At 43.8% G+C, this 10,999-nt stretch overlaps 1 pseudogene; it reads right to left on the bottom strand.

Annotated features, from left to right (window-relative positions):
* Nucleotides 1-2,484: 2,484 nt before the first annotated feature.
* Nucleotides 2,485-10,999, bottom strand: part of LOC127220331 (bcl-2 homologous antagonist/killer-like) — a 71,742-nt pseudogene continuing 63,227 nt past the window's right edge.

The following is a 10,999-nucleotide window of genomic DNA, read 5'->3' as shown; positions in this document are numbered from 1 at the left end:
TGTTATGTGACTGATGTAAGAGTGTTTAATGTTATATTTGAAGTACTTTAATAACAATAACAACAACAACAATACTAATAGATGTAATATGCCTTGTGTGTCTTTTTGCTTGTTTAAAAAAAAAATGGGGCATAGTCTTCCACATCTGGAGGGCCAGCATTTGGGAGGCTAAGACTACAGGATTACATATTAGAAGCCAGCTGTGGCTACCTAGCAAAACCCCACATCAAAAATAAAATACAACAAAAGCAAGAAATGAAAATCCTTACCTTGTTCAGAGAGAGTAAAAATGCCTCTTAAATTTAGACTTTAACTTTCAAATCAACAGAGAATAAAGAGCACTAGATAAACTCAACCAAAGACTGAAGAAGATAGCATATAAATAGAGAAGAAAAAGTAAGATGGGACAAGGTAATTTAAATGTATCAATTATAGCATATAATACATGCAGACTAAATGTTTAACAGATTACAAGATCCTTATAATGGATGTGTTCTTTACCAGTGACCCTGAGACATTGTACCTTGTGAGCCCATTGGGATACTCACAGCTGGTGTTAGTGCAAAGTTAGAGGTGATATAGAAATACTTTGAAAGAGGCTTTGCAAGTTTGCTGTAAATCTGAAATATTTCAACACAGATAGTAAAAAAAAAAAAAAAAAAAAAAAAAAAAAAAAAATCCTTTGTTGCCCCAGAGCAATGAACTCAATCCATATAGCACATTTTTATCTGGATGCCACATATGGATTATTTCTATTCTCATATCCTTATCAGAATATTTTCACCTTTTAGCAGATATCATTCCAACATGATTAATTTATCCTTCTAGATCTGTAGGAAATGAAAGGAAGTGAATCAGAAGTCTGCAGCGACGTGCTTAGCAGCCTAACAGCAAGGGACGGAGCTGGAAAAAGGGAAAGACTTAAAAACTAGAAAGAAGACATAATTAATTCTAAATACTTCATGATTCCCCCCTGGCATTGCTGTTCCACGGTGTTGCAAAATATTTCAATGCATTAGTTAATGCTGGCTAATGCGTGTATCTATGCAAAGTAATTGGGACGGGACAAATATTTCATCTTAGGTGTATCGTTATATTCTTGTGTTGCCATACAAAGTGTAAATTCCCATGAAAGGGAGATAGTTTATATCATGTTGGATGAAGAGTATATGGAGATAGGTAAGTCTGATGCCTCCTGAGATCCATGAGAGATGTAGATGCAGCTGCCTCTTGCTCTGTGCCCTTTGCGTTGAGTTGCTGATCCTCACGGCTTGTGTCTTGCCAGGGCACTTGCCTCAGTAGTTAGTGTGACCCTGTGGACATGGTGGCTCATGTTTGAAGTTAGTCATACATTAACTATTCCAAATGGTGTATAGATAGTTGAGGGAGCTGGAGGAGACAGAAGATGAAGGAAGCAGAAGGAACATGTACTCTACACTGAAACACCGTCTGAAAGTCCAGCTGGCATCCTGGGTTTATTTCCAGTTGTGAGGTAAAAGAAAGGCTGTATTTCTGGCAAAGGATTAGTAGAAAAGAAAGTAGAAATAAACAAATAAACATGGGATTCTAGCATCTGCTCTATGTTCACTGTCTGTGACAAGCCACTATCTTATTGAGTCTATATTCTTCTTAAAAAGGATTAATATTCTATTCTGCCTTGACCTCACAGGGCTGTTCTGAGACCCACAGAATGGGTAGAGGACATGTGTGCTGTTAAAGCAGAGTTAGTTGCTGATTCTTTGCCTTAGTGTTGCAGGATATTTGATGGCAGACTGTTCAATACAATTTACCTTGAATCAGAGGGTGGAGCCAGAGACTAGCTGACCAGAATTAGCCACAGAGAAGCTAGTATTTTGATTTTTTTTGGGGGGGGGGTTGCACAGTTTGTTTCCAGACACAGTCAGAGGGTGAGGTGGGGACCTGTCTGCCTCTCTTCCCTGCATTTGGCTTAATCGAGAATTTTTCTCTCCCCTTACCCCTAGATTGTGCTAGACAGGGAAGACACCCCCTGCCCCACCCAAAGAATGTCTAGGCAGACAAGGAGCATGAGTGATGGTGTAGTGCAAGTATTCACAGGTCCCAGGGGGTCATACAGCATCCAGATCCACAATTGCCCTGCTGGTGTAGTCCTTTATCTTGGACACCTTCAAATGAGTGCTCACCTCTTCCCCTGTCAGACTGAGTCTGAGGCTCTGCAATTAGTCTTGCAAGTAGTCAAGGAGGTCTCCCCAGGAGGCAGGCTCGCCTGAGGGCTCCTGGGAGAAGGTGAGGGTCTCCCCTATACACTAGGTTGGGAACAGTGGTCCTTGGGTCAGGGGATGGGTAAAACAGAGAGGGTGCCAGGGAAGGACACAGGTTTGGAGGGCCTTGATGAACACGTTCAGACAGCTGTGGTCTGACTCTCATCTCCACCCTCACTCTGGGCTCAGAATCCTCGAGAGTCCAGCCACAAAGGCAAAATGGAATGGGGTAGAGGATGGGAGGGGGGAGAGAGAGAAGTGAGGGAATAAGAAATGGGGAGGGGGGCTGAGCAGGTCATGCTCCCTTACAGTCAGCCCTGTTCCTGGGAGCCAGTATAGGGAGGGCCAGGTGTGGGCTCAAGACCCCTCTCAAGTTCTGACCTTCCAAAGTAGCAGGAGGTCTGGGAGCACAGGTTAGAACCACTGGTCCCCAGGTCCCCAATGATCTGACTTTGGGCACCGTGGAAGAAAAGGGGGGCTGCCTCAAAGGGTAGTATAAAAAGCAAAAACCGTTACAAACTTCCTGGGAAATAGTACCCAGCCTCTTGTCCCTCCAAGGCATCAGTCAGCCCTGCTCGGATAGGACAGGGCCCAGTAGCACCATGCAATGTTGGGGCATCTGTGCCTTCTGGATGACCCCTGGGCAGTGGTTCCTCAAAGCAGGGGTGCCTGTTTGCTGAATTGGAAGAAGGAAAGGACTGTTGCAGGGGAGGGGAAGGGAGAAGGGTAGGCTGGGGCCCCAAAGGGTTTCCTGGGAGTCATGATCTGAAGAATCTGTGTACCACATATTGGCCCAACAGAAACACCAAGAATTGTCATCACACTCAGGATGGGGTCTCTAGGCAAATTCAGGGCTGCCACTCAGCTACCTCTCTGCGCAATGATATCAGCCAAAAAGCAGGTCACCTGGCCCAGGAAGCCGGTCAAACCACGCTGGTAGACATACAGGGCCAGGCAGTAACCAAGCCCAGGAGAGCCACCACACGGCCCCAGCTGATACCCTCTTACATAGGTTGGAGGCAATCTTGGTGAATAGTTCATAGGCATTTCCAGCTGTGGGCTGCAGCTGTTCCAGTAAATTCTGGAACTCTGTGTCGTATCTCCGGTTAATGTCATCTCCAATAATAGCAAGCTGCTGACCCACCTGACCCAGGATGCTGTTGGGCTCTAGGAGCAAGTTGTCCATCTCAGGGTCGGCAGGGGCAGCTGCCTCCTGGGTCTCTTGTTCTGCTGGTGGAGGTAAAACATAGCTTCAAAAGACCTCCTCTGTGACCTGGGCAACCTGCTGTTCAGAAGGGGAGGGGGAGTCATCACAATCCTCCCTAGGAGGACCTGGCCCTTGTCCAGATGCTATCTTTCAGGTTTTGGTGGACAGCACTGTCACCCTGCCCGGCTCTGGTCCAGATGTGGGCTGGCTCGGCAGTTTGAAGACAAATATCCCAAAGGGGCTGGTGGCTGATCCTAAGGGCAAGGTCTCAGGCGTGACTTGTAGGACCCAGAGTCACCGAATTCATGGTGTCTGGAAGCTGCCTCGAGTTGTATCTTGAGAAGCCAGTACTTTGAATGGAGAAGATGCACAGGAAGGAAAGGATGGGGAAGGCTTGGCACTTCCTTCTGGTTTTGGAATGAGAGAAAAGATAAGTCTTTTTGGCCAAAAAGCAAGGTTAGCTATGGCTTCTCAGTTTCTCTGATCTAGGAGGTTTTCACCCCCCACCCCATATCTGACTTCCGAGTCTTTGTTGTTAAACAGAAGGACAGAGACTTAGTTTAAACCTACACATGGAAGCCAAGGCCAAACCGGGGCATAGACTGGAAGGTCCCCGGGCCATGTCACTGTGAAGGTCATGAGGCCTGCAGATGGTAATTAAAATATCAGTAGATTCATGTGTAGCCGCCAAGCTGACAGAGCAATATCACCCAAGTGCCTCTAGATCTTCATTTGTTCATTTATATTGTGAATTGATAATTTTTCTTTTTAAATGATGAATAAAGATAAGGCATGCAAATTTAGTCATAGAACCTGGTTCATAGTGAGGCTGAGTTACTGCACCATTGTGGTATGTGTAAAGATTTGCATACTAGCTTCCCATGAAGACATTTGTTCATTCATCCTTTTGTATTCTGTTTGCATTCACATGGTTTGTGTATGGTGTGTTTTTGTTATTTTCTTTTCTCCTTCCTCCCTCTCTCTCCCTCCCTCCCTTCTTTACTTTTTGGTAATGGAGACTGAATGCACACTTTTACATAAGCCAAGCCGATACTTCGCCACTGAGCTGCAACCCAGCTCTATGTACAATTTGAATTTTCTCTCATCCAAGGTGGCACAAAAGAACCTAGAGAAGTTATCATGGATAATCTGAGGAGGTCATGTATGCTGGCTACATTTTCTGAAATGAGAATCAGAATGTATTGTGTAAAGGAAGGCAGAAGTATAAACAGGGGTGTTGGGACAGGGCATTTGACATGGAAGAGCCTCAGGAAAATCTCTGCTTTGTAGCATAGGTAGATGGGGAGTAAGGAAAGAGCTGGCCTGCAGTTAGGAGAGAGAAAAGAGACAGAGCGGGAATTCACTTTGCAGCCACTGGAGGTTGCTCTGGTTTTTCGTATAAGTAGCTGTACACAGCAAGTGAGCTTTACCAGATGCAAGAAGCCAACACAGGAGGGGATTGTGACATGGAGGAAGGAAAGGGGGCAGCATGGCCCTGGCAAGGCAGGAATGGGACAAGAAGAGGGTTCTCCTCTGAAAACAAAACTATTTCTGCATGGGGCGGTAGGTAGGCTTCCCACATGACACATGAACTTCCTAGAAATTCATTTTCTCTCTAATTAATGAGCATCAAGGAAAGGTGAATGCCTCTGGGGACAATCTATCCGACTCACACTGAGGTGCAAATGACTTACATCAGGGCTTTTCCTGAGAACAAACTTTGATGGGGGCAGAAGCAGGAAATGAGTCTGTTTCCTTCTGAAAACCTGCTTCTAACCACATTTCTATTAAAAGAGAAATGTAAAGGATTATGGAGAAGATTTATTACTCTTATTCCTATAATCCAAAGATAAATTCTGCTGAATTGGTGAATTTATTTTCTGTTTTACTAGGCTTGTAGAATAAATTCATTTCTGTTTGACACTGGGAATGTAGAATAAATTCATAAGACAAAATATTTGGAAACAATATTAATTTTTAAACTCTAGCCTATCAAATATTTATTGTTTAGACCTTAGCAGATATGTAAAGATGGCAGAAGGGTCCTTCATTGTCTTACCTTCCATTCTCTTTTGTGTGCATAAACATACATTTTTAATACTTATTAAAATGTTTGTTGTTTATTTCAAAACAACTGTAACTCATAATCTTCCTCATGGAAACTATGTTAAAATACAAAACCTTGAATCATCACAAAAATTAGGAAAGTGCTATATTAATTCACTTATTTCTTTATATTACAAACTTGAGTCTCTGCTGGTCCTTTAAGTAACCCTCACCTATACTCTTGTAAACAAAAGTCATTTATTTTTACTTTAAATGTTTTGCTTGTATGCACATATGTGTAACACAATTGTGCCTGGTGCTCAGGGTGCTTAAAAGAGGGTACAGGGGTGTCAGAGTCTTTAGAACTGGAATTACAGATGATTGTGAACCGTCATGTGAGGGGAAATGAATCTGGGTCCTCTGTGATGGCCAGTAAGTTCTTCTACTATTGAGTCACCACTCCTGCCCCTAATACACTCCCTTAACCCCCCACCCCAAGGCAGGGTTTCTCTGTATAGTCCTGGCTGTCTGTAGACCAGGCTGACCTTGAACTCAGGGATCCACCTGCCTATGCCTCTGGAGTGCTGGGATTAAAGGCATGCGCCCGCCACCGCCACCACCACTCAATGCACATTTTTAATGAAGATTAAAACCATTGTCCATGGTCTTTTGTAAATTGCCCCCTATTTTTATGTAGGGGTATTTTCATTTTAAACAGTTGCAGATTAGCTGTGTGAATGCAAATAGAAAGGGATTATTATTATTATTTTATTTTTTGAGACAGGATTTCTCTGTGTAGCCTTGGCTGTCCTGTATTTTGTTCTGTAGAGCATGCTGGCCTCCCAGAGATCCACCTGCCTCTACTGCCGAGTGTTGGCATTAAAGGTGTACACTATCTCCACTTGACAGAAAAGAATTTTTTAAAATGGTTTTGCAAGACAGGGTTTCTCTGTGTAACAGCCCTGGCTGTTCTGGAACTCACTTGTTAGTAGATCAGGCTGGCCTTGAACTCACTGAGATCTGCCTATCTCTCCTCCTAAATTCTGGGATAAATGCGTGCACCACCACCGCCAAGCAGGATTATTATTATTTTTTTAATTGGATGTAGCTCAGTTGGTCCAGTATTTGCCTAGTATACCTAAGGCCCTGTTATCCCCTGTCAAACAGGAAATAACAAACCAGACCAAAACACAGAGCAAAACGAAAAAAGTGTGACACGGTTTTTCTATAATTTAGATTTCTTTTTTAAAAAAAAATTCAAATTAATCTCTGGTTAATGGACCCAAACCAATGTCTCATAAGTGCTCAAGCTCAGTACCACTAAGCCAGAGCAGACCGATGCTGTGTACTTCCTGCTCAGGTAGCCCAGGCTAGCTTTGAATTCCCGACCTTCCTTTCTTTACCTCCAGAAATGCTTAGTACCAAGTCTTGCTGGGTTTCCCAATCTTGATGCTTAAGTCTGAACTCCCTCAGTCTCATTCAATATGTTAGTAGTTATGGCAACATTACATTTACTCTTTCAGGTCACCTTTCTTCTCTGATGTCATTGTTGCTTCTTGGCAGAGCCTTCTTCATTTCAATCTTCTCGTTGTGGTTCAGCCATGCACCTTCTGCACAAGTACCCTGTGGCTGAGCCACACTGGGCAGAGCCTGTTTACTTTTTCATGTTGATTATCCCAGGGACCTCCAACCGATCTCTCACTGTCTTAGTTAGGGTTTTACTGCTATGAAGGAACATGGCAATGCTTATAAAGGAAAACATTTAATTAGGGGCTGGCTTACAGTTCAGAGATTTAGACCAATATTAGCGGGGTAGCACACAGGCAGACATGGTGCTGGAGAGGAGCTGAGAGTTCTCCATCTTGACCCCACAAGCAACAGGAAGTGAGCTGAGATATACTTCCTCTAACAATGCCATACCTGCTCCAACAATGCCACACCTCCTATAGTGACATTCCCTATGAGCCTATGGGTGGTGGTGGTGTGGGTGGTGATTATGTTCAAACCACCACACAATCCCAGTTTCCCATTTACCCCCAAACACATTGTTATAATAATGAAAATTTGTCTTTGTCTCATCATTTGAAGTAGTCTGATGGAACTCTGTCCACTTTAGAGAAAATGGAAACTGTAGCTGGTGGCCCTGGTTAATTCTATCCTGGCTGTTTCCCACCCGAGTGTTGCTGTATACCACTTCTAGGACACAGTGGGAAAGTTCTAAGATCTACATCCTCTTCCTCACACCTTCCTTCAAGGTCAGGATCTCTTAGTCCTGGTTTGGTTTTTAAGTGCTTCTTTTCTTTCTTTTTAAAACATTTTTTTTTTTAAATTAAAAAAAAATTTCTGTTGAGACAGGGTTTCTCCACTTTTTCTCTGTGTAGCCCTGGCTCTCCTGGAACTCCTTTGTGGACCAGGATGATTGCAAACTCAGTTCATCTGCCTCTGTCTCCCAAATGCTGTGATTAAAGGCTTGTGCCACCACTGCCCATGACTTTTTTCTGTATTTGTGTAAATCTATCCTTCATTTTAAACTCATTTCTGAAGTTCTTTCCTGGTATTTCCTTCTTCCCATTCTCCAGTCTAGCATCATAATTATTTCTTTAAGTGCTCTTCCTGCCCTGAGAAGCCATTCTTTTATGGTGTTTATACTGCATTGTAATGCCTGTTCATTGTGTCTCACCTACCTTAAATCTTGAGCCATTTGGGTTAGACACACTGTGTGTGTGTGTGTGTGTGTGTGTGTGTGTGTGTGTGTGGTTGTGGGTCTGTGGTGTGTATACACTGAGGATTGAACCCAGGACTTCATGTATGCTGTTGTTAGTGAGTTTGTGGTAGTTTGATGACAAATATATGACTCTATATAGTCTTGGTCCTGTTAGTGAAGAGTTAGTGGAAGGGTATGATGCTTTGAAATATGCTCACAGATCCTTTGAAAAAGTGGAAATAAAGACTTCTCCCCTTGGATGTAGGCTATACTTCCTGGTTTTTTAAATAAATAGAATGTGACAGAAATGTGTGTGTAGCTTCCAAAATGCGTTAGTGATAGTCCCCCCCCCTCACACACACACACACATTGTACTTAAAGGAAGCTAGGTACTATGCTGTCAGTATACTCAAGCAGTCCCATAGAGATACATAGATGGCAAGAAACTGAGATCTTCTGTCACAAGTTAGTAAGACACTGAGCTGCTAGATCACAGCCAGGGAGTGAGTCCTCTAAGAACACAGGTGAGCAGGCCCTGCACCTCGCCTGGGGTGCATACTACAGCTGATGCGCTGCTAGGGTGGGGCTGTCTCCAGTGAGCAGGTCCTGTGAATGTGAGAGGAAGGGAGTGGCACTTGCCACCTCTCTCATAGGCCATATGGTGGCATGGGAAGGGGAAATATGCCCCACCCTCCCACCCCTTGCCAACTGTGGCAGGCACAAGAGCTGGCCTTGGAGCCAGACAACAGAAGAGCTGATCTGTCCCTCACTAACTGCAGCAATTGGGTAGTGGGCCATATACCTCACCTGGGAAAAACAGAGCTGGCCCAGGTGATGTGAGTGCCGGAGAACCAGACTCAAGGGCATGGGAGCAGAACTGGCCCTGCTTCTTGCTGCCTGCTTCATTGGGTGAGCTAGCTGGGGTAGTGCTGGAGAGCTCTGCTGGGTGGTGATGACTGAGTGGAAGCTCAAGGGTTGACCAGCTACAGCCCAGAAGCAGAACCAGGACTATGAGGTAGCCCACCCCAACATCTACCTCATCTATGAACTGCTAAAGCGTGTGAAGGGGCTGGATCTGCAGATCCAAAACTACAGGGTCTTCATGACACAAGGCAACAACAGGATATCCAAGAGGAGTCCTAGCGAGTGCCCAATATGTTAGCAGAAGCCAGAGGCCTCAAGAAGGACCAGCGATTCATTGCAAAGAACACTTGAAAGTAATTAAAATCTGTTAGCTTAATTATTTAACTGTGGAGTGTCTGTTATAAGCCAGTAGACATAAACACAAGTGTAAGGCAAAGATGACTTGGGCTCCATCTGCTGGAGCATGGCTGACTTCTGGTAGGCAACACTAAGAACTCAAATAAATGGGCCTTTTATAGGTACCCAAGGGCCCTGGGGAGCTCCAGGCACAGAATAAATAGGTGGGTGCAAAATCAGATCTTAGATTTGACTGTTATTCAATATCAGAATAAATGGAGGTTTTCAGGAAAGTTCCTGCCCTGTTATTTTACATCAAACCTCAAAAATATAGTTTACTTTGGGGATGGACATCAGGGCATATTAATTTTATTTTGTCTCCAAAACAGTTTTTTTTAGTTGAAAATAGTTTCTTTACACAATATATTCTGATTACAGTTTCACCTCCCCTCAAGTCTTCCCAGTTTTATTCACTGCCCTCTCATCCAGAGCCTGTCTCTCCTTAGAAAACAAACAGGATTCTAAGAGATAACATGAAAACAGTTAAAGAGGGGAGGCAAACTATTCAAAAGCAAAATGTTATCGTTATTAAAAGCTTTACTTTGTATTATGTGTTCTTAGGGTTTCTATTGCTGTGAAGAGACATCATGACCATGACAACTCTTATAAAGAAAAACATTTAATTGGGGTGGGTTATAGTTCAGAGGTTCAGTGCATTATCATCATGGTGGAAAGCATGGCAATATGCAGACAGACACAGTGCTGGAGAGGTAGCTGAGAGTTCTACATCTTACACAGGCAACAGGAAGTAGTCTGTCTCACTGGGTGTGGCTTGAGCATATATGAGACCTCAAAGCCCACCTCCACAGGGACACACTTTCTCCAACAAGACCACACCTATTCCAATAAAGGCACACTTCCCAATAGTACCACCCCCTTTGGGGACCATTTTATTTCAAAACACCACAGTGTGTAAGAGTTGAGTTCCAGGACAGGCTCCAAAGCAATACAGAGAAACTTGGTTACACACACACACACACACCACACACACACACACACACACACACACACACACACTGACTGGTAGAATAGATGTAGGAACATCATAGAAACACACTTGTGGGTGTGTCTCTGAGGGTGTTCCCAGGAAGGTTTAACTGAGGAGGGAAGACACTCTGAATCCTATGGGTGGGATTTCCAAATGGGACTGAATACATGGGAAACAAAGGAATACCAAGTAGCCATCTTCATAGCTCTCTACTTCCTGACTGGATGAAATGTGACTACCTGCCTTATGCTTCTGCTATCCCTGCCACAATGCACTGAATCTTTTCTTAATCCTGGAGACAAAATGCATTTTCTTCCTTAAGTTCCTTGTTTCAGGTGATCAATGAGAAAACATTAATATGGTGTTATCAGAGCTGGTCCTAACTGGGCCCTGGAGGGCAGTCAGCTGCCTCAGTCTTGGGATGGAGATGCTATGGAAAGTTTTCAGGATGAAGACTTCTGTGATGAATCCTGTAAAATGAGCATGTGTTAGCTAGAAGAATGCTGGGAGAGGTCGTTGGTGGTGCTCAGGCAGGAGAAACAGTATTTCAAGTT

Source organism: Phodopus roborovskii, unplaced genomic scaffold (assembly GCF_943737965.1).
Source record: "Phodopus roborovskii unplaced genomic scaffold, PHOROB, whole genome shotgun sequence".
In the NCBI taxonomy this organism is placed as follows: Eukaryota; Metazoa; Chordata; class Mammalia; order Rodentia; family Cricetidae; genus Phodopus; species Phodopus roborovskii.
The sequence above is the reverse complement of the archived record's forward strand: the minus strand, read 5'-3'. Positions and strand labels throughout refer to the sequence as shown.